The sequence below is a fragment of the Arvicanthis niloticus genome, chromosome X (genome assembly GCF_011762505.2).
Source record: "Arvicanthis niloticus isolate mArvNil1 chromosome X, mArvNil1.pat.X, whole genome shotgun sequence".
Lineage (NCBI taxonomy): Eukaryota > Metazoa > Chordata > Mammalia > Rodentia > Muridae > Arvicanthis > Arvicanthis niloticus.
The window spans coordinates 36,113,996-36,133,132 of NC_047679.1; positions in this window are offsets into that span (position 1 = coordinate 36,113,996).

The following is a 19,137-nucleotide window of genomic DNA, read 5'->3' on the forward strand; positions in this document are numbered from 1 at the left end:
AAGAAAGAAAAGGCAGAAGAAATTTATTTTTAATAAGTAAAATCTCCACGGGAAACAGGCTCCATCCACACTCCATCAAGGCTGGAAATCCGGATTTGCAATGGCTGCTGTATCTGGTCCAATTTCCCATTTCATTTTCCTTTTAAATAAGCAGAAAGATCATGGCTTTAAGTAAATGCATCATTCACAAATCTTAGAGGTGTAACACCTGGATGTGGGGCTGTTGACACAGTTTATTTGAGCCACATCTGTGAGCCCCTTCACATGGGCTAGAGCCAATCAACTCTCTGATTGACCAAAGTATATTTTAAGTCTCTATAATGATGTATTGAGATGGGCACAAAGGTAGGCACATGCACAACCAAGGCTAGGTCTAGTGATCCATTTTAGCCTTGTGCTAAAAGCATGTAACATTTTTATAATCCAAGATATCAGAATTATTTTGAAGGTTGGATAACATAAAGAAAAATGAAGGGTCTACACACACCAACACCGGTTGTGTAGATGTATTTTTAAATACCTTATTAATTTTTTAATGTTATTTAAATGGCTAGAGATATTAAATCTTGTAGCCGAAACATTTTGCACTTTATGAAACATATTTAACAAGACAAAGGTAGATATACCCCTTTTTAACATTTAAAACAGTGACTACAACACATAAATTGTGTTGAAGCAAGATAAACTCAAGAAAATATATATATGATTTAATTTAGGACTTACATCCCTTTGAAAACATTAAACAGAGGTTTTAAATCTTCTTATGGTAAGCTTAAAATGAGGTTTTAGTCAAATAATATCTCTTAACAACCTTTAAAAATTACTAAGAGTAATTCAAGATTAAAGTAAACTATTTTTCTTTGCATGTACACTCATAGGCCAGAAGATGGCGTTAGATCCTCACCACAAATGGTTGTGAGACACCACGTGGCCGCTGGGAGTTTAGCCTTTATATTTTAAATTAAGTCCAGCCTTAATGGCTGAGTTATTTCTAAAGTCAAATTGACTCAAACATTGAAAGACACTGTCTTTGAATATCTTTTTGAAGTAACAAGTATTTTAAAAATTTTAAAAGCTCGCTATATTGAAGCGATAGTTTGTAGAAAAAATTTCTTTAGAGAAATCCACTAATAAGCTATAATATACACCAAAGGATTTAACCTCTTACCCTTTTGTATTAAAGCAACAAAATTTGTATATATATGTAAAGTATAAAACATTACCCATTTTTTAAAGCAATTATTTTTTAACAAATATTGTTTCATGGGCTCTTAAACATTATGAATAAATTTATTATCTGTAAACCTTTTACCTTTACCAGAAATGTAAAGGAATGGTATAAAAATATTTTTTATGTAAACATTTATTGAAATGGCAGCTGGACAAGACAAGTTTGGCTTTATAAAACTTAAATTTGAATTTTATTTTGGATTAATTTAATAACCAATCTTTTTTGTCCCATGAGAATATCAGATAAAAGCCAATTTTATTCTCTAATAATTGTTACACATATTAAAGGAATCTAAGGAATCTTATTTTTAACAACTTTGAATATAGAGGAATTAAAATAATTTGAACCATATTCTATCAGCAGGCACAGCTATACTCATGGAGGGAAGCAGATATAATTTTAATTTCTGCAGTACAATCATAACCTTTAGCCCACAGACTGTTGTAAAATCTTTGGGTCTTAGGTTTACTCCTCCTCTCACAAGAAACAATGAGAACAAAAGACAAATTCCCTTAAGCACATTTCTAGGGCCTGGTCTGAAGACCCAGAACAAAAGGAAATGCTTTGCACCCGGGCTTCTACAGGCAGTCTGCATTGTCTTAATTCAAATGTAAATGCACTTAACCTCCCTCTGCCTGCCTGCCTGCCAGTTTAGGTGCAGTCTCGAACTGAGAGATTTTGCCTTTATTTAAAACCTTAAATTTGAACTAAAAACCTCTGGAACAGTTTAAGATTTTACCAAATCCCACATCGATATACTCAGCCAAAAATGGCAGGAGAGTCAGAGCCGAAATCTTGTAATCCAGCTTCCTTCTTTCTGATCCTGCGACGGCTCCCGCTCCTGCAGCCGCGTCTGTACCACGTGGGGGCCAGCGACTCCAGGCCGTGCTCCGCCATCGCTCCGCCATTTTGGCTGCAGCAGCCACGTGGGGACCCAAATTAAATTGTTTCCACCTGTGAAATAAACACAAACAGCTTCCCACCCCGGGCCACAGCACGCTTCTAGGCAATTTTTCAGTCTCCCGTTCCCACGTTTCGCCGCTGCCGCCGCGAGCGGTTTCGCAGCTGTCGCGCGCGGTTCCGTCTCTGCGGCGCGCGGTTCAGTAAAAATCCCTTGTTCTATCACTGGCATCTTGGGTGGTCTTTCCACGGCACCTTGACGTTCCCGGGTTTTTGGCACCAGTTGTAACGCGCGCCCCCAAAATCCCTTTTCGCCCGCGAATAAGGACACGGAGGCAGTAATCGGGTATCACTACAGACGAGGCTTTACTTCTTGTAACAGCAAAAGCGGAAAGACCGAAGAAACCGGAAGAGGCTCCCTTAAATACACCCTAGAGTGACGTATTCACTTTTGGTTGGCTGTTCGTTCACCACCCAATATGCCTCGGGATTGGCAGTGACTAATGGCCCGCCTATCAGCCTAGCAACTGCGCAGATAATTGTATAGCCACTGCTAACAGCAGCTTCCTACATCTCATCCCATGTGCAGTCACCAAACATAGACACTGATATGGATGACAGTAAGTGCATGTTGACAGCAGCCTGATAAGGCTGTCTCTTTAGAGGTCCCCCAGAGTCTGACATACCTAGAGGCAGATACTCACAGCTAACCATTAATCAGGTCAAGGGTTCCCAAAGGAGAAGTTAGAGAGAAGACTGAAGGAGCCAAAATGGTTGGTGGCCCCAAGAGGAGAGCAATAATACCAACCAACCTGAGCCCCCCAGTGTCTAAACCACCAGCCTAGGAGCACATAGGGAGGAATCCATGACTCCAGCTATTTATGTAGGGGAGGATTGTCTTGTTGGGCATAGGCGGGAGAGTAGATCTTTGGTCACATGAAGGTTCATTATTAAGTCAGGGGGAATCTGAGGGGGGAGGTGAGAGTGGGGGGTAGGTGGGGCCACACCCTCATAGAAGCAGGAGGAGGGGGGTTGGGATAAGGGGTTCCTGGGTGGTGGGGGGAATGGGGTAAGGGGATAAAATTCTAAATGTAAATATTATATTCAAAAAAGGGGAAAAAAGAAAAGCTGTTAGAACCAACATATTTAAAAAAATATCAGCCCTCTTAAACAATTATCTTGATACTAAAATTTGTTATGAGAATTGTACATTTCAGAATACACAGCATTGGTGTTTCTACTCATCAAGCAAGCTATGCAGACCTGCTCAAACCTCTGAGATCCTGGAATTCCAACTGGATGCAGTGAAGACACAGCCTCAGAGGCTTATCAACTTACTCCTTCCCCAACCCCTCATCTAATATCTCAATGCCCCTAATCAGCTTGAAAAAGTTAATGAAGAGTCAGCCTCCCTATTCCCTGGGCTTGTGGACTAAGGTGGTTAATATTGGGCTGTCTTTCTAGGGAAAAGTAGCGGCTTTTGTGGTAATACGGAGGATTAGCTAGGATTTATTACATAGCCATAACCTATTGGTAGAAATCGGTATAATTGTTATCAAGATGAAGTTATAATTTCTTAAATGGTACAAAATTTATTTTGATTTCAAATTTAAGGTTTTCTTTGGTACAAGCTTCTTTTTGACATAAAAGTGAGATAAATATTGGTACTCTCATAGGCATTTTGCCTGTATAACACATTTAGAAATACAAGGCTTAGACCCAGTCCTTCTTTAACTTTTTCAACTGATTTGAGATGGTTAGCCTGTGAGTTAAGGGACTATAGCAAATTCATGGCTTAGAGTTTATTGTTAGAGTGTTTTCTATATTTTATTTAGAAATAGCTGAGTGGAATTAATAGACAACACTCCAGATTACCTTACATGGATAGTTGGTTTTCAAAACATCAGAAGTCCACAGAATTGACTTTACAAACATTTCTGTATTAATGTTCATTTTGATTAGAGACCTGTCTGCTCCTGACAGCTTCCTGGATTGGATTCTAAGAAGAAATTGAGCATCTTTGGAGTTACTCCAGTTGTGGTGAGTAACCCACTAGGCAAGAATTGACTCTTTTCTTTTCTTTTTTATTTTATATTTTATTTACATTTAAGATGCCATCCCCTTTCCCCACTCCCCCCCCCCCCCTAGAAAAACCCTGGTCCCATGCACCTGCATTCCTTTTTGCTTTTATACAATTTTTTAAATGTTAATCAAAGGATTTATAAGTTTGGTAATGCTCAATCAGAAGTGTAACCCAATACCCAACCTAGATATAAAAAACTATCTTTGACTGGTGGAGACATGTGAACATCTGCCTCCATGCCCCCTCTCTCTTTCTCTCTCTCATCACCTAGCTTCTCCTCTCCTTCATCTTCTCTCCTTACTCCATCTCTTCCTCTCAGTACTCCTTTCCACTTAGCTCCTCCTACATATCTCTCTTCCTGTTAAAGTAAAACTTTTCTCTCAAAATACAATTAGAGCATACTTATTCCTAATTGTACCAGTGAGGTACAATATAGTCCTAATACCCAGTCCATCATTTTGTTGACTAACCAGAACCTCTGTCATCTCTTCTAACTAAAATACTTACTTTTGATCCTGGCTTTTTTTTTTTTTTTTTTTTTTTTTTTTTTTTTTTTGGCTTTAGAATGAATGTCAGCTGAAAACCATCTACTCAGATCTTTTCTCTCAAAGTAAATAGCCAGGATTGGCTATGAGACTATAGGTCTTCAACCCCATCAGAAATCCAGAATGACTGAGTTAACTGAAGTTATGGGAAGCACTAAACATAGCTTCTAAAACTTAGCCAATTTATAGAGACTGCTGAACACCTGAAAAGCCCCTATACTACCGAACATTGGAGCATAAAATCTTCAGCCTTCTGGAATTGCCTCTTTTCATCTACAGACATATTACTGTCCAGAAAAGAACACAGTTGCAGAATAGTCAACTGATTATATCTGCCTAGACAGAGTAATCAGCCCTACAGAGTAATCAGCCCTTAATAATTCTGCATCACTAGGTCTGTCAGATGATCCTGGGCCAGAAGGCTGAAGATCAGATGCTCCAACGTTTTGTAATATAGGGAGTGTCCAGGTGTTCAGCGGTCTCTATAAATTGGCTAAGTTTTAGAAGCTATGCTTTGTGCTTCCCATAATTTTAGTTAACTCAGTAACCCTGGATTTCTGACAGGGTTGAAAACTTATAGTCTCATAGCCAATCCTGCCTATTTACTTTGAGAGAAAAGATTTGAGTGGATGGTTTTCAGCTGACATTCATTCTAAAGCCAAGAAAAAAAGCCAGGTCCAAAACTATGTTTTTTATTTAGGATAGATGACAGAGGTTCTGCTTAGTCAACAAAATGATGGGCTGGGTATTAGGACTATCTTGTATTTCACTGGTACAAATTGGCATAATTATGCTCTAATTGTATTTTGAGAGAAAAGTTTCATTTTAACAGGAAGAGAGATATGTAGGAGGAGCTAAGATGAGAGGGGTACCCGAGAAGAAGAGTAGGAGTAAGGCAAGTAGGAGAAGAAGGAGAGTAGAAGCTAGGTGATGAGAGAGAGAAAGAGAAGGGGGATATGGAGGCAGTTGTTTACGTGTCTTCACCAGTCAAAGATAGTTGATATATCTAGGTTGGGAATTGGGTTACACTTCTGATTGAGCATTACCAAATTTATAAAGCCCTTGATTAACATTTTTAAAACGTGTATATAAGCAAAAAGAAAAAGGGGGCATGGGATAGGGGCTTTCTGGGGGGGGGGATGGGGAAAGGGAATGGCATCTGAAATATAAATAAAATATCCAATAAAAACCCAAAAAAACCCAAAAGACAAAACAAACAAACAAAGAAACTACAATTCCTCTAACAGACGCTTCCTTAAGAGAATATTAAGTTTGAGAAAAATCCCATGAAAATAAGGAAATTAATAAGTAATGATTATACCTTAACATCCAAATAGAGTATCATATTATGTTGCCAATTTTCTCAAAGCTTTATTATAAGAAAAAAGGTGTTTGTCCTAAGATATATTTGACAATTTTGTAAATACTATTTTCAAGAAAATACCTCTTAAATTGAAGAAGAAAGCAATTCAAAAAAGAGATCTTAAAGTTTAAAAAAAAGAAAAGAAAAAAAGAAAATTAAGCTTCACTCAACGTAAATGTCTTTTATTTATTGTTCACCTGGTTTCTCATACAAGGAATACATTTATAAATCATCTGAAGATTGTAAAACGTTAGTAGCAAATATTAGGAGAAATGGCACTCTATTTATTTACATTAATTTCTCTGTGATGCAACTTTCAGGTGTTTTCTGTATCCTTATGTATTTTATTTTATATATACACATATACATTTTATTTTGAATTTTTATCTCTCTCTAGTTAGTCCCACAATTCTACCATTTCAGAAGCTGCATGAACAGTAAGTGTAGTTAAGTTATTTTAATTATACTTGTCTCTGTCATCACCAATAAGTGTGGATCTGCCCTGTGTTTAGGCCTAGAAAATAAGTTAGATAATGTATATGCATATTTCCCATAGCACTGTTATATAGAGATAATCACTTTGGAAGGAAACAGTGGCTTGGAGAAGCTCAATGAAAAATTGAAAATTATAAGACTTTTTAATTATTTTTTTCTTTATGATTGACTTATTTGGTCAAAACCTATAAAAAGTCAAACATACCTTATATGAGCATAGTTGCACTTGTTTTTCTAGAATTTTTCTCTTTCTAACTATGGAAGCTCTATAAAGCTGTAATTTAGTCAACTTATACTACACTGAATATTTTATGAGCTAGAACCTCCTGGACAGTTTCAGTAACATTTTTTTGCTCTTTCTTATTACTCTAACAGAAGAAATATAAACGTCATTATTGTTCATTATTATGTCTATGATTTTCTTTTTAAAATTGCTTAGGCAATTTGTTTTCTGAAACAGGGTATCGTGTAGGTGAGACTATGATGCTAAGCAGCTAGGGATGGCTTTACATTCTTAATATCCTGTTTCTACATCTCAAGTACTAGGATTCTAGGCATTCACCCTCATGCCAGATTTTAATTCTTTGCCTTTATCTCCCTATATCTCTGGTCATTTTCTGGTTGTCTGTTGTATGAATCTGAATTGGTACTTGCCCGTGTGGTGATTTTTGAATCTGTCTGTTAGTGTGTCTGTATGTGGGGGATGCCCATGCAACTTACAAAGTGATGTGCTTTCTCTTTTATTGAACTTCACAGAAAGCATAGCATAAGGAAGGAATGAGGTATAATTTGCAGAAATCTTTAAGAGTTGTATAAGGTAGTAAGTCACTAATTCCAACAGATCCTGATAACTGTACTACAACATCATTTCACACAGACTTATCAACCTGTATCTTTGTTATATCCAACATCTGTCATGGATATTTGTTTTATATGATTTTTATAAAATTCTTTCAAGCCTCTTATTGCTTTTAGCATTTATTACTATAATATACATACACACAGGTATATTACTTCAGGTTAGGGAAATGGAAAAGTTCAGAACTTAAGATTAGAGCTATGCATTAGCTTAGGTTGTGAAGGTCGATCACGAATGAATTCAAAGGCCAGGACAGTTTGTTGATGCATTGTTTGTTTTAAGGCAGGTTAAGCAAATGAGCTCACTACAAAGTAGGATATGTGCCTTAAGTCATGAAAAACTTTAAAATATGTTAACTTTGACTGTGAGGTCCAGCATAAGCTCCACTGTCTTCAAAAGTAGAAAATATTTTCATAAGATATAATAATGAGGAAGAAGACAAAATATTACCCTTGTATTTGGCTGGTGGAAATATAAATTGGTGCAATCATCAAAATTCACATGGATGTTTTTCAAAACATTGCAACTATTAAAAGAACTACTATGTGATCAAACCTACATCCAAAAGAGACAAATTTTATATCTCAGAGAATTGTCTACACCCATGTACACTGTAACTATAATGTTGCAGTGACCAAGAGACTCAATTGGGATACTCCTTAGAATTAAGGATTCCCATCTCTTTGGATTGAAACATAAAATAAATTTTGGAAGATGATGAAAAAAAGATAATAGCCAGCAGGGGTGGCACTGTCTTTAATCCCAGCACTTGTGAATCAGAGGCATGCAGATTTCTGAGATCCCAGCCAGCCTGATCTACAGAGTTTGTTTCATGACAGCCAGGAATACACACACACACACACACACACACACACACACACACACACATCTTGTCTTAAAATACCTATTCCTGCAAAATTTCAGTTTTAGCTTTGTAAAAGAAACTTGTATTTCTTTTTCAACACAATAGATGAATCTATGCTAAGGGTACCATGCTGGTTACCTGGGATATGTGTGTGGTTGGGGGGTGGGAATGAGAATTTGAGAACTTGATCACCCAGTACAACCCTCCAGTTATAAGGTACAACCCTCCATTTATAAGGTGAATTAAGTTTAGGGAATCTTGTGTACAGTATGGTAATCATAACTGGCATGGGTGTTTTATTTGCTTGAAATGTTGTAAAACAGCAGATACTGTTACATTACTACAAATACATACATAGATCACAATTATATCTTTGTGACAGATATGTTTGTTTAATTTGATTGTGCTAATCAATTCATACTGATATATGAAAATCATAACATGTGATGTTCAACTGTATACACATTTTATGGTTAACTATGACTTAAGAATTCTGGAAAAATATACCCAAAATTTGTACTTGATGTAGTGTCTCTTGGTAGGTAGATGTAGTTCATAGTTTGTTACCAACAAATAGTGACTGAATTGAGAACACTTTGGGGTGTGCAAATCAGAAGTTCAAATTGAGAAACACTACAGTAGACAATATGCACAAACATGATTTGGGCATTGCAGCCCACCTGTGATTTCAGTACTGGGAAGGCTTACATAAGAGATCACATAAAGCAATCTGGCTAGCCAGAGTAGTTGCATTGCAGAGCTCTGAGTCCAATTGGGAGATACTGCCTCAGTGAATAAGATGAAACCTTTGGACTACATGCACGAGTGTGTGTCCAAGCCCTACAAACCAGAAAATAGAGCAAAAGAAACATACTGGGGAAAAACATGTCTTTACAGAGTTAATGCAAAAGTTCCCTGACATAAATATTATTCAAATCTAATCTCAAGAAAAAATGATTATTCTCAGAAAAATATTGATATCAATACTTTCTACAAAGGAGAAAGATAAAGAAAGTGATATCTTAAAACTAAAACAGAAAATCTTAACAGCTTTTTTTTCAGCAACACTGTGGTGCAGAGAATTATTCAAACTCAGTGCTATGAATTGAGTTCAATCTGGAGGCAGATATTGACTGACAGGTGAAAGCCTCTGAAAAGACATTTCTGTGACTCCCTTTGTCATTATTTTATATGGTTGTATCCAATCAATCAAGGAGGTAGAACATTCTTAGAAAATGTGGCAGTTTTGTGAAAATAATCTATTGAAGTATGTGAACCATGTCCCATCTTTCTTGAAGACTATGAGAAAAAAAATATATATGAAAATCATTCTATAAGATACACTCAAAATACAAATTAAAAGTTTGGGAAGGTGATGAACAGTTTGAAGGAAGGTAACACATTTGTCATCTTTGATTCCCAATGTAGGGGCGACAGCGGGTAAAGAAACAGGAAGCTTCCGTCATGACAGAAAAGAGGCCTCAGGCTTCCTAAAACATTGTTATGGCATATTTTAAATTCAGTATATAAGGATTCTTTAGAATTCTGATTTTCTAGTTTATAATCTGTCATTCATTTAGGAGTTGATTTTAAGTCAAAGAATTTAAACAGAGAGGTTATATTTAGAACTTCTCACCTACCCACACAGATTTTTTTAACAGTTGAATGATTTAGGGAGAGCATGATCCTTGGAACCGATGTGAAGCTGAGAACTTGGTTATCATATGCTACACCTAGGAAACTTGACTAAGAAAATGTCCTTGATGAGACCCCAAATTTTTATCAATAAAGTTAGAATTTTTATCATATGGTTGAGGAAATTAAACTCAAAGGAGATTGAAGCACACTAAAATATTAAGCTGAGAGGACCTGTGTTAACAGGCTTAAATGATGTCTATGTCAAAGAACATTTGACTTGACTCTGCAGAGACATATTTGTCCTCAGCATACTTTAAAACCTCACCAGGTCAAAGCTCACTATACCTCATAATTCCATGCTGATACCTAGTTCCAAATATTACAATCCTATAGTCACCCCAACTACAAAACTCAAGAATTTAATTGCTCTAATTCTTCCTACTACAATCTCTAAGTGTTTTATTTACATATTTCAACAAATCTAGTCTTTTCTATGAGAGTGCTACCATACCTGTTTTTTCCTGCAAAAATTTTTTTGAAGACTGTAAGAACTTAAGAAACACATATTCAAAATAACCCACATATTCAACCCTGCTTGAATCTGACTTTACATATTAATTCTGAACAGATCAAATAAACAATTTTAGTAAACTTGTTACTGAATTTCTCTCAAGGGCTGACATATTTCACAAAATTTTTGTGAGAAGTATATGAGAAGGTATGATTAAAAAGGTTACTTATGTGAAGCAAAGTAGCATCAAAAAATCACAGAACTTATTTTTACCTCTACTGAAACTTCTGCACATAGCATGCATGTAAATATTATCTTAAGAAATGGCCTTGAGAATAGTTTTTGCTATTCTGAGTTTTTTGTTATAACAAATGAATTTGAGAATTGCTCTTTCTAACACTATGAAGAATTGAGTGGGAATTTTGATGGGGATTGCATTGAATCTGTAGATTGCTTTTGGTAAGATGGCCATCTTTACTATATTAAGCCTGCCAATCCATGAGCATGGGAGAGCTATCCATCTTCTGAGGTCTTCTTCGATTTCTTTCTTCAGGGGCATAAAGTTCTTGTCATATAGATCTTTCACTTGCTTGGTTAGAGTCACACTAAGATATTTTATATTATTTGTGACTATTGTAAAGGATGTTGTTTCCCTAATTTCTTTCCCAGCCCATTTATTCTTTGAGTAGAGGAAGGCTACTAATGTAATAGGGTTAATTTTATATCCAGCCACTTTGTTGAAGTTGTTTATTAGCTGTAGGAGCACTCTGGTACAATTTTTGGAGTCACTTATGTATATTATCGTATCATCTGCAAATAGCTATATCTTGACTTCCTTCTTCCCAATTTGTACAATCTTGATATCCTTCTGTTCTTTAATTGCTCAGGCTAGAAATTTGAGTACTATATTGAAAAGATAAAGAGTGGGCAGCCTTGTCTTGTCCCTGATTTTAATGAGATTGCTTTGAGTTTCTCTCTATTTAGATTGATATTGGCTACTGGTTTGCTGTATATTGCTTTTATTATGTTTAGATATGGACCTTGAATTCCTGACCTCTTCAATACTTTTAACAAGAAGGGGTGCTATATTTGTCAAAGGCTTTTTCAGCATCTAATGAAATGATCATGTAGTTTTTTTCTTTGATTTTGTTTATATAGTGGATTACATTGATGGATTTTCCATATGTTGAACATCCCTGCACTCCTAGGATGAAGCCTTCTTGATCATGGTGAATGATCATTTTGATGTGTTCTTGGATTTGGTTTGTGAAATTTTATTGAATATTGTTGCATTGATATTCATAAGGGAGATTGGTCTGAAGTTCTCTTTCTTTGTTGTGTCTTTGTGAGGTTTAGGTATGAGTGTAATTGTGGCTTCATAGAACAAATTGGGTAGTCTTCTTTCTGTTTCTATTTTGTAAAATAGTTTGAAGAATATTGGTATTAGGTCTTCTTTGAAGATCTGATAGAATTCTGCACTAAAAGAATTTGGTCCTGGGCTTTGTTGTTGGGATAATTCTAATAACTGCTTCTACTTCCTTAGCAGTTATAGAACTCTTTAGATGGTTTATGTGATCCTGATTTATTTGGTACCTGGTATCTGTCTAAGAAACTCTTCCATCTCGTCTAGATTTTCTAGTTTTGTTGAATATAGACTGTTGTAATAGAATCTGATTATTTTTTAATTTCCTCAGTTTCTGTTGTTATGTCTGCTTTCTCTTTTTTAAAAAAAATGAATATTTTTATTTATTTACATTTCAGATATCATCCTCTTTCCCCATTTCCCTTCTCTAGAGAAACCTCCATCCCACCCTGCCCCCTGCACCTGCTTTTTGCTTTTATACCATTTTAATAACATGTAAGTATTAAGGTCTGATTTAAGTTGAGGAAATAGCAATACAATAGATGCAAATAGTCAAGGACCAATCAAGACAGTAAATGCAAATAGTTAAAGAATAAGCAAGGCAATAAAAAAAAGTTCCATGAAGACTCCTGTGATCACTTTTTCTAAGGGCTTGTCAGGATGTTCAAAATATCTGAGCCAACTTCCCTGTCCTAGCCCAACGTCATTTTCATCTCTCAAGCCTACTTCCTTGTTTTAGCCTAATATTTAGATTCCTGCCTAAAATTACTTCTTTGTTCTAGCCTAATATTTAGATTTCTGCCTGAAATTACTGCTTTGTTCTAGCCTAATATCAGATTCCTGCCAGAAGCCCACTTCCTTGTCCTTGACCAATGTCAGATTCCTGCTAAGCAGCCCATTTTCTTGCCCTTGGCCCATGTCAAATTCTTGCCAAGCAGCCCCAAAAGCTCTCTGCCCCTCCCCCTTTTTATTTAATAAACAAGACTGAGCATGTCTTAGGTGATTCTGACAAGAATGCCTTCTATACCCATCATGGAATATGCATTATCAAAAGACTTCTGTCTTAGGTTGGTAAGGCTCGGTGCAGAATTTTACCCATCCTTGGCTTGCCAGCCTGTTAATTTAATAACTCTGTCTGGGGGTCCATTTTCAGGTTCAAACCATGCACTTTGGCTGCCAACATGTTGATGTTGCTAAAGACAATCTTTCACATGATGGGCAGGATTAAAAGTATTCACAGTACAAAAAGAGCTAGTATGATCAAGCTATATATGTCATTCTTGAGGCTTGACCAAAATAGAAATACTGACTGCAGGTCATGGGTAATTTTTTCAGCAGTATCTGCAGCATCAACACTCAGCAGAGCAGCATTCTTTACATTCATAAGCTCACTGTGAAAATTTAAAATATTCAGAGAGTTGTTAGAATTATGTCAAATACACTTCAAGTATCTTTAAACTTTTTCCTAATTATAATGACTACCATTGTAAATTATAGAACTAATGGTATTGAGCATAACACTTGAGGTGGCTTCTTTCTTTTAAACTCTGAATCTCCTTCCAATAATTTGAATAGAATAAAGAACATCAATCTGTTGTTCCAAATGCCTATCTAAATCTTCTTGTACATTCAACACATTAGTAACATATATTTGCTAAATGATTAACAAAAGTAGTTGTCTTAACTTCTTGTGTCAAAGCAATTGCAGAAGCAGTGGTGGTAATTAATATAATTAAAGCTTTTATACCAACAATAATCAAGCTCACTACCCTCTTGCTTCTGCTTAAAGCCTGAGTCACTTCTTCTAGTACTTGAAAGCTATTTTCAGAATACCAAGGTTCTGTGATACTCAGGGCAATAAAAATAAATAAAAAAAAAAAAAAAAAAAAAAAAAAAAAAAAAAAAAAAAAAAACAGCTGGTTGATAGACTTCCCTAATAGATGTGCTGGGTTTCAACACAGTAACACAATTAGAAACTGTACAATCAATGCAACCTACATTAAATACTGTAGAAGAAACAAAAGTATTTTTAACTTGACAAAAAAAGAGCCAAACACATGTCCAAACACTTGTTTGAAATCCAGATCAGGTCTCATCTTTATCTCTTGCTAACATAAACATCATAGAGATCTGCAACAAACTTCCAAATATGTCTCTGACAATGTCCAGATCCAGCCTTCCAAATGAAGACTGTTATTTCCAACATTGGATTGATTTCTAGACCAGTCCATGATTAAGTCCAAATAACTGGTCACATTTAATAACAATACAAGAGTCATTATAACTTCTCTTTTTGATTCTCTGTTCCACAGGGTCTAAAAACTTGAGGCAAGGCAGCTTGTCCCATCTGGGATACAGGTAAACAAAAGTGGGAACATATGTCCAATACAGCTTCCTAGTCTCCATTGTCAGGATACTCAGCAAGCTCACAAGTCAGCATCATTCTTTGTCCCAGCATCAGTATGTCTCACCTGTCACTCTGGCAACCACCTTGCTCCTTCAGCATCCTGCAGAAAAAAACAAAAACATGCCCTCTTACCCATAATAAATACCTGATCAGGATCATGTCATATGCCAGTAAGTAGATCCTTCCCTCTCACCCATGCATAAGTATGCCTAGTTGTAGGGTACCATATACACTCAGCAGAAAGTTCCTTGGCATCCAAATTAAAAAATTAAATAAAAAGAACCTGATTTAAATGAATTTGTGGTGTATAGGGATATACCTCCCCTCTTTTTTATTTTATGAATATATTGTTTAAAAGTTCCATGGTCCCCTCCCACAATCCCTTGTCCTTGACAATTATTAAGGGATCTCAGTAATATGGGTAATATTAAATTGCTGACAAAAAGTCTCAAGTGCTTGACTGCGATAGCCAGGTCCATTATCTGCTACTACTACTACTACTATTGGATAATTTATTTTTCTTCATTTCAGATGTTATCTCCTTTCCCTAGTCTACCGCCCAGAATCCCTTTGTCCCACCCCCTCCTCCTGTTTCTATGAGGGCGTGCCCCCAACCATTCACCCATTCCCACCTCCACACCCTTGAATTCCCTCATATTGTGGCATCTAGCCTTCATGAGACAATGCCTTCCTCTCTCACTAATGCCTGACAAGGCCATCCTCCACTATATATACAACTGGAGCCATGGGTTCCTCCAAGTATGTTCCTAGGCTCATGGTTTAGAACTTGGGAGCTCTGGTTGCTTAGGATTCTTTCTCTCCCCATGGGGACTCAAGCTCCCTAAGTTCCTTCAGTGTTCTCTCTAACTCCTCAACTGGGGACTCTGTGTTCTGATCTCTTCAATGGTTTGCTGTGAGTCTGCCTCTGTATAAGTCAGGCTCTGGCACAGCCTCTCAAAAGACAGATATATATCAGGCTCCTATCAGTATGTACTTTCTGGCATCCACAACAGTGTCTGCATTTCATGACTGCACATGGGATGGGTCCCCAGGTGGAGCAGTGTCCGGACAGTTCTTCCTCCAGTCTCTGCTCCACACTTTTTATCCTTACTTACTTCCTTGAGTATTTTATAACTCATTCTAAAGAAGGACCAAAGAACCTATACTTTGTTCTTCCACCTTCTTGAGCTTCCTGTGGTCTGGGTGTTGTATTGTGAGCTTTTGGGCTAATATCCACTTATCAGTGAGTGTATACCATGTGTTCTTTTGTGACTGAGTTACCTTACTCAGGATGATATTTTGTAGTCCTATTTTCCTAAGAACTTCATGAATTGTTTTAAATAGCCGAGTAGTACTCCATTGTGTAAATGTACCACATTTTCTGTATCCATCCCTCTGTTGAAGGACATCTGGGTTCTTTCCAGCTTCTGGCTATTTTAAATAAGGCTGCTATGAACATAGTGGAGCATATGTCTTTGTTATATGTTGGAGCATCTTTTTGTGTATATGCTCAGGAGTGGCAGAGCTGGGTCCTCAGGTAATATTAAGTCCAATTTTTTGAGGAATCACCAGACTGGTTTCCTGACTGGTTATTCCAGCTTATAATCCTACCACCAATGCAAAAGTGTTCCTATTTCTCCAAACCTCACTAACATCTGCTATAACCTGAATTTTTTATCTTAGCCCTTCTGACTGATGTGCAGTGGAATCTCAGGATTGTTTTGAATTGCACTTCCCTGATGACTAAGAATGTTGAACAATATTTTAGGTGGTTTTCAACCATTTGAGTTTCCTCAGTTGAGAGTTCTTTGTTTGCTCTGTACCTCATTTTCAATAGGGTTATTTGATTGTCTATAATCTAATGTCTTGAATGCTTTGTATATATTGAATATCAGCCCTCTATTGTATATAGGATTAGTTAAGATCTTACTAATCTGTTGGTTGTCATTTTGTCTTAGTGAAAGTATCCTTTGCTTTGCAGAAGTTTTGCAATTTTCTGAGGTCTCATTTGTCAATTCTTTATCTTATAGTATAAGCCATTGTTGTTCTGTTCAGGAACATTTCCCTGTACCCAAGTATTCAAGGTTCTTCCCCACTTCCTCTTCTATTAATTTCAGTATATATGGTTTTATGTGAAAGTACTTTATCCACTTGAACTTGAGCTTTGTACAAGGAGATAAGAATGGATTGATTTTCATTCTGCTACATACCGACCTACAGTTGAACCAGCATCATTTGTTGAAAATGCTGTTTATTTTCCTCTTAATGATTTTGCTCCTTTTGTCAAAGATAAAGTGACCATTGGTATGTGGGTTTGTTTCTGTGTCTTCAGTTCTGTTCCATTGATCTTTTTGTCTATCTCTGTACCAATACAATGCAGGTTTTATCACTATTGCTCTGTAGTACAGCTTGAGTTCAGAGTTGGTGATTCCCCCAGCAGTTCTTTTATTGTTGAGAATACTTTGCTCTATCTTGGATTTTTTGTTATTCCAAATGAATTTGAGAATTGCCCTTTCTAACTCTGTGAAGAATTGAGTTGTAATTTTGTCAAGGATTGCATTGAATCTGTAGATTGCTTTTGGCAAGATGGCTATTTTTACTACATTAATCCTGCCAATCCATAAACATTGGAGATATTTTCATCTTCTGAGATCTTCTTCAGCTTCTTTCTTCAGGGACTTGAAGTTCTTGTCATACAGATCTTTCACCTGCTTGGTTAGATTCACACCAAGGTATTTTATATTATTAGTGACTATTGTCAAGGGTGTCATTTCCCCCAATTTATTTCTCAGCCCACTTATCTTTTAAGTAGATGAAGGCTACTGATGTGTTTGAGTTAGTTTTATATCCAGCCACTTTGCTAAAGTTGTTTATAAGGTTTAGGTGTTCTCTGATGGACGTCTTGAGGTCACTTAAGTATACTATCATATCATCTACAAATAGTGATGTTTTGACTTCTTCCTTTCCAATTTGTATCCCTTTGACCTCCTTTGTTTTCTAATTGCTCTGGCTAGGACTTCCAATACTATATTGAATAGGTAGGGAGAGAGTGGGTAGCCTTGTCTAGTCCCTAACCTTAGTAGGATTGCTTCAAGTCTCTCCATTTATTTTTATGATGGCTACTGGTTTGCTGTATATTACCTTCACTATATTTAGGAATGGGCCTTGAAATCTTGATCTTTCCAAGACTGTTATCATGAAGGGGTGTTGAATTTTGTCAAATGGTTTCTCAACATCTAATGAGATGATAATGTGGGGGTTTTTTTGTTTGTTTATATAGTGGATTATATTGATAAATTTTCATATATTGAACCATCCCTGCATCCCTTAGATTAAGCCTACTAGATAATGATGGATGATCATTTTGATGTGTTCTTGGATTCGGTTTACAAGAATTTTATTGAATATTTTTGAAGTAATATTGAAAAGTGAAATTGGTCTAAATTTGGTTGGACTTTGTGTGGTTTAGTTATGAGCATAGTTGTGGATATATAGAACAAAATGGGTAGTTTTCCTTCCATTTCTATTTTGTGGAATAGTTTGAAGAGTATTGGTGTAAATTCTTCTTCGAATGTCTAATAGAATTCTGCACTAAACCCATCTGGTCCTGAGGGTGGTTTTTTTTTGGGGGGGGGGTGGGGTTGGGAGACTTTCAGTGACTGTTTCTATTACTTTAGGGATTTTGTGACTGTTTAGATGCTTTGTCTGATCCTGATTTAACTTTGCTACCTGGTATCTGTTTATATAATTATCTATTTCTTCCAGATTTTCCAGTTTTGTTGAGTAGAGGCTTTTGTAGTAGAATCTGATGATTTTTTAATTTCCCTGGTTTCTGTTGTTATGTCTCTCATTTCAGTTCTGATTTGATTAATTTGGATACTCTCTTTGTGCCAACTGGTTAGTCTGTCTAAGGGTTTATCTATCTTGTTGATTTTCTCAAAGAACCAGCTCCTGGTTTTATTGATTCATTGTATAGTTCTTTTTGTTTCTACTTTTTTTGACTTCAGCCCCATGTTTGATTATTCCTGCAGTCTACTCCTCTTGGGTGTATTTGCTTCTTTTTGTTCTAGAACTGTCTAGCTGCTAGAGTATGCTCTTTCCATTTTCTTTTTATAGGCATATAGAGCTATGAGTTTTCCTCTTAGTACTCCTTTCATTGTATCCCACAAGTTTTGGTATGATGTGTCCTCATTTACATTAAATTTCAAAAAGTCTTACTTTCCTTTTTATTTTTCCCTGACCAAGTTATCATTAAGGAGAGCATTGTTGAGCTTCCACGTGTATGTGGGTTTTCCATTGTTTTTGTCATAATTGAAGACCAGTCTTAGTCCATGGTCATCTCATAGGATGTATGGGGTTATTTCAGGTTTCTTGTATCTGTTGAGGCCTGTTTTGTGATCAATTATATGATAAAATTTGGAGAAGGTACCATGAGGTGCTGAGAAGAAGGCATATTCTTTTCTTTTAGGATGAAATGTTCTATAGATATCAGTTAAATCCAAATAGTTCATAACTTTTGTTAGTTTCATTGTGTCTCTGTTTAGATTCTGTCTTCATGTCTGTCCATTGATTGAAGTGGGATATTGAAGTCTTCCACTAATATTTTATGAGGTACAATGTTTGCTTTGAAGTTTAGTAAATTTTCTTTTATGAATGTTGAGTGTCCTTGCCTTTGGAGTAGAGATGTTCAGGTTTGAGATTTCATCTTGTTTGATTTTCCCTTCGATGTGTATGAAGTGACATTCCATACCATTATTGATAACTTTTGGTTGGAAGTCAATTTTATTCGATATTAGAATGGTGACTCCAGCTTGTTTCTTGGAACCATTTTTATGGAAAAAAATTTTTCCTGCCTTTTATTCTGAGGTAGTGTTTGT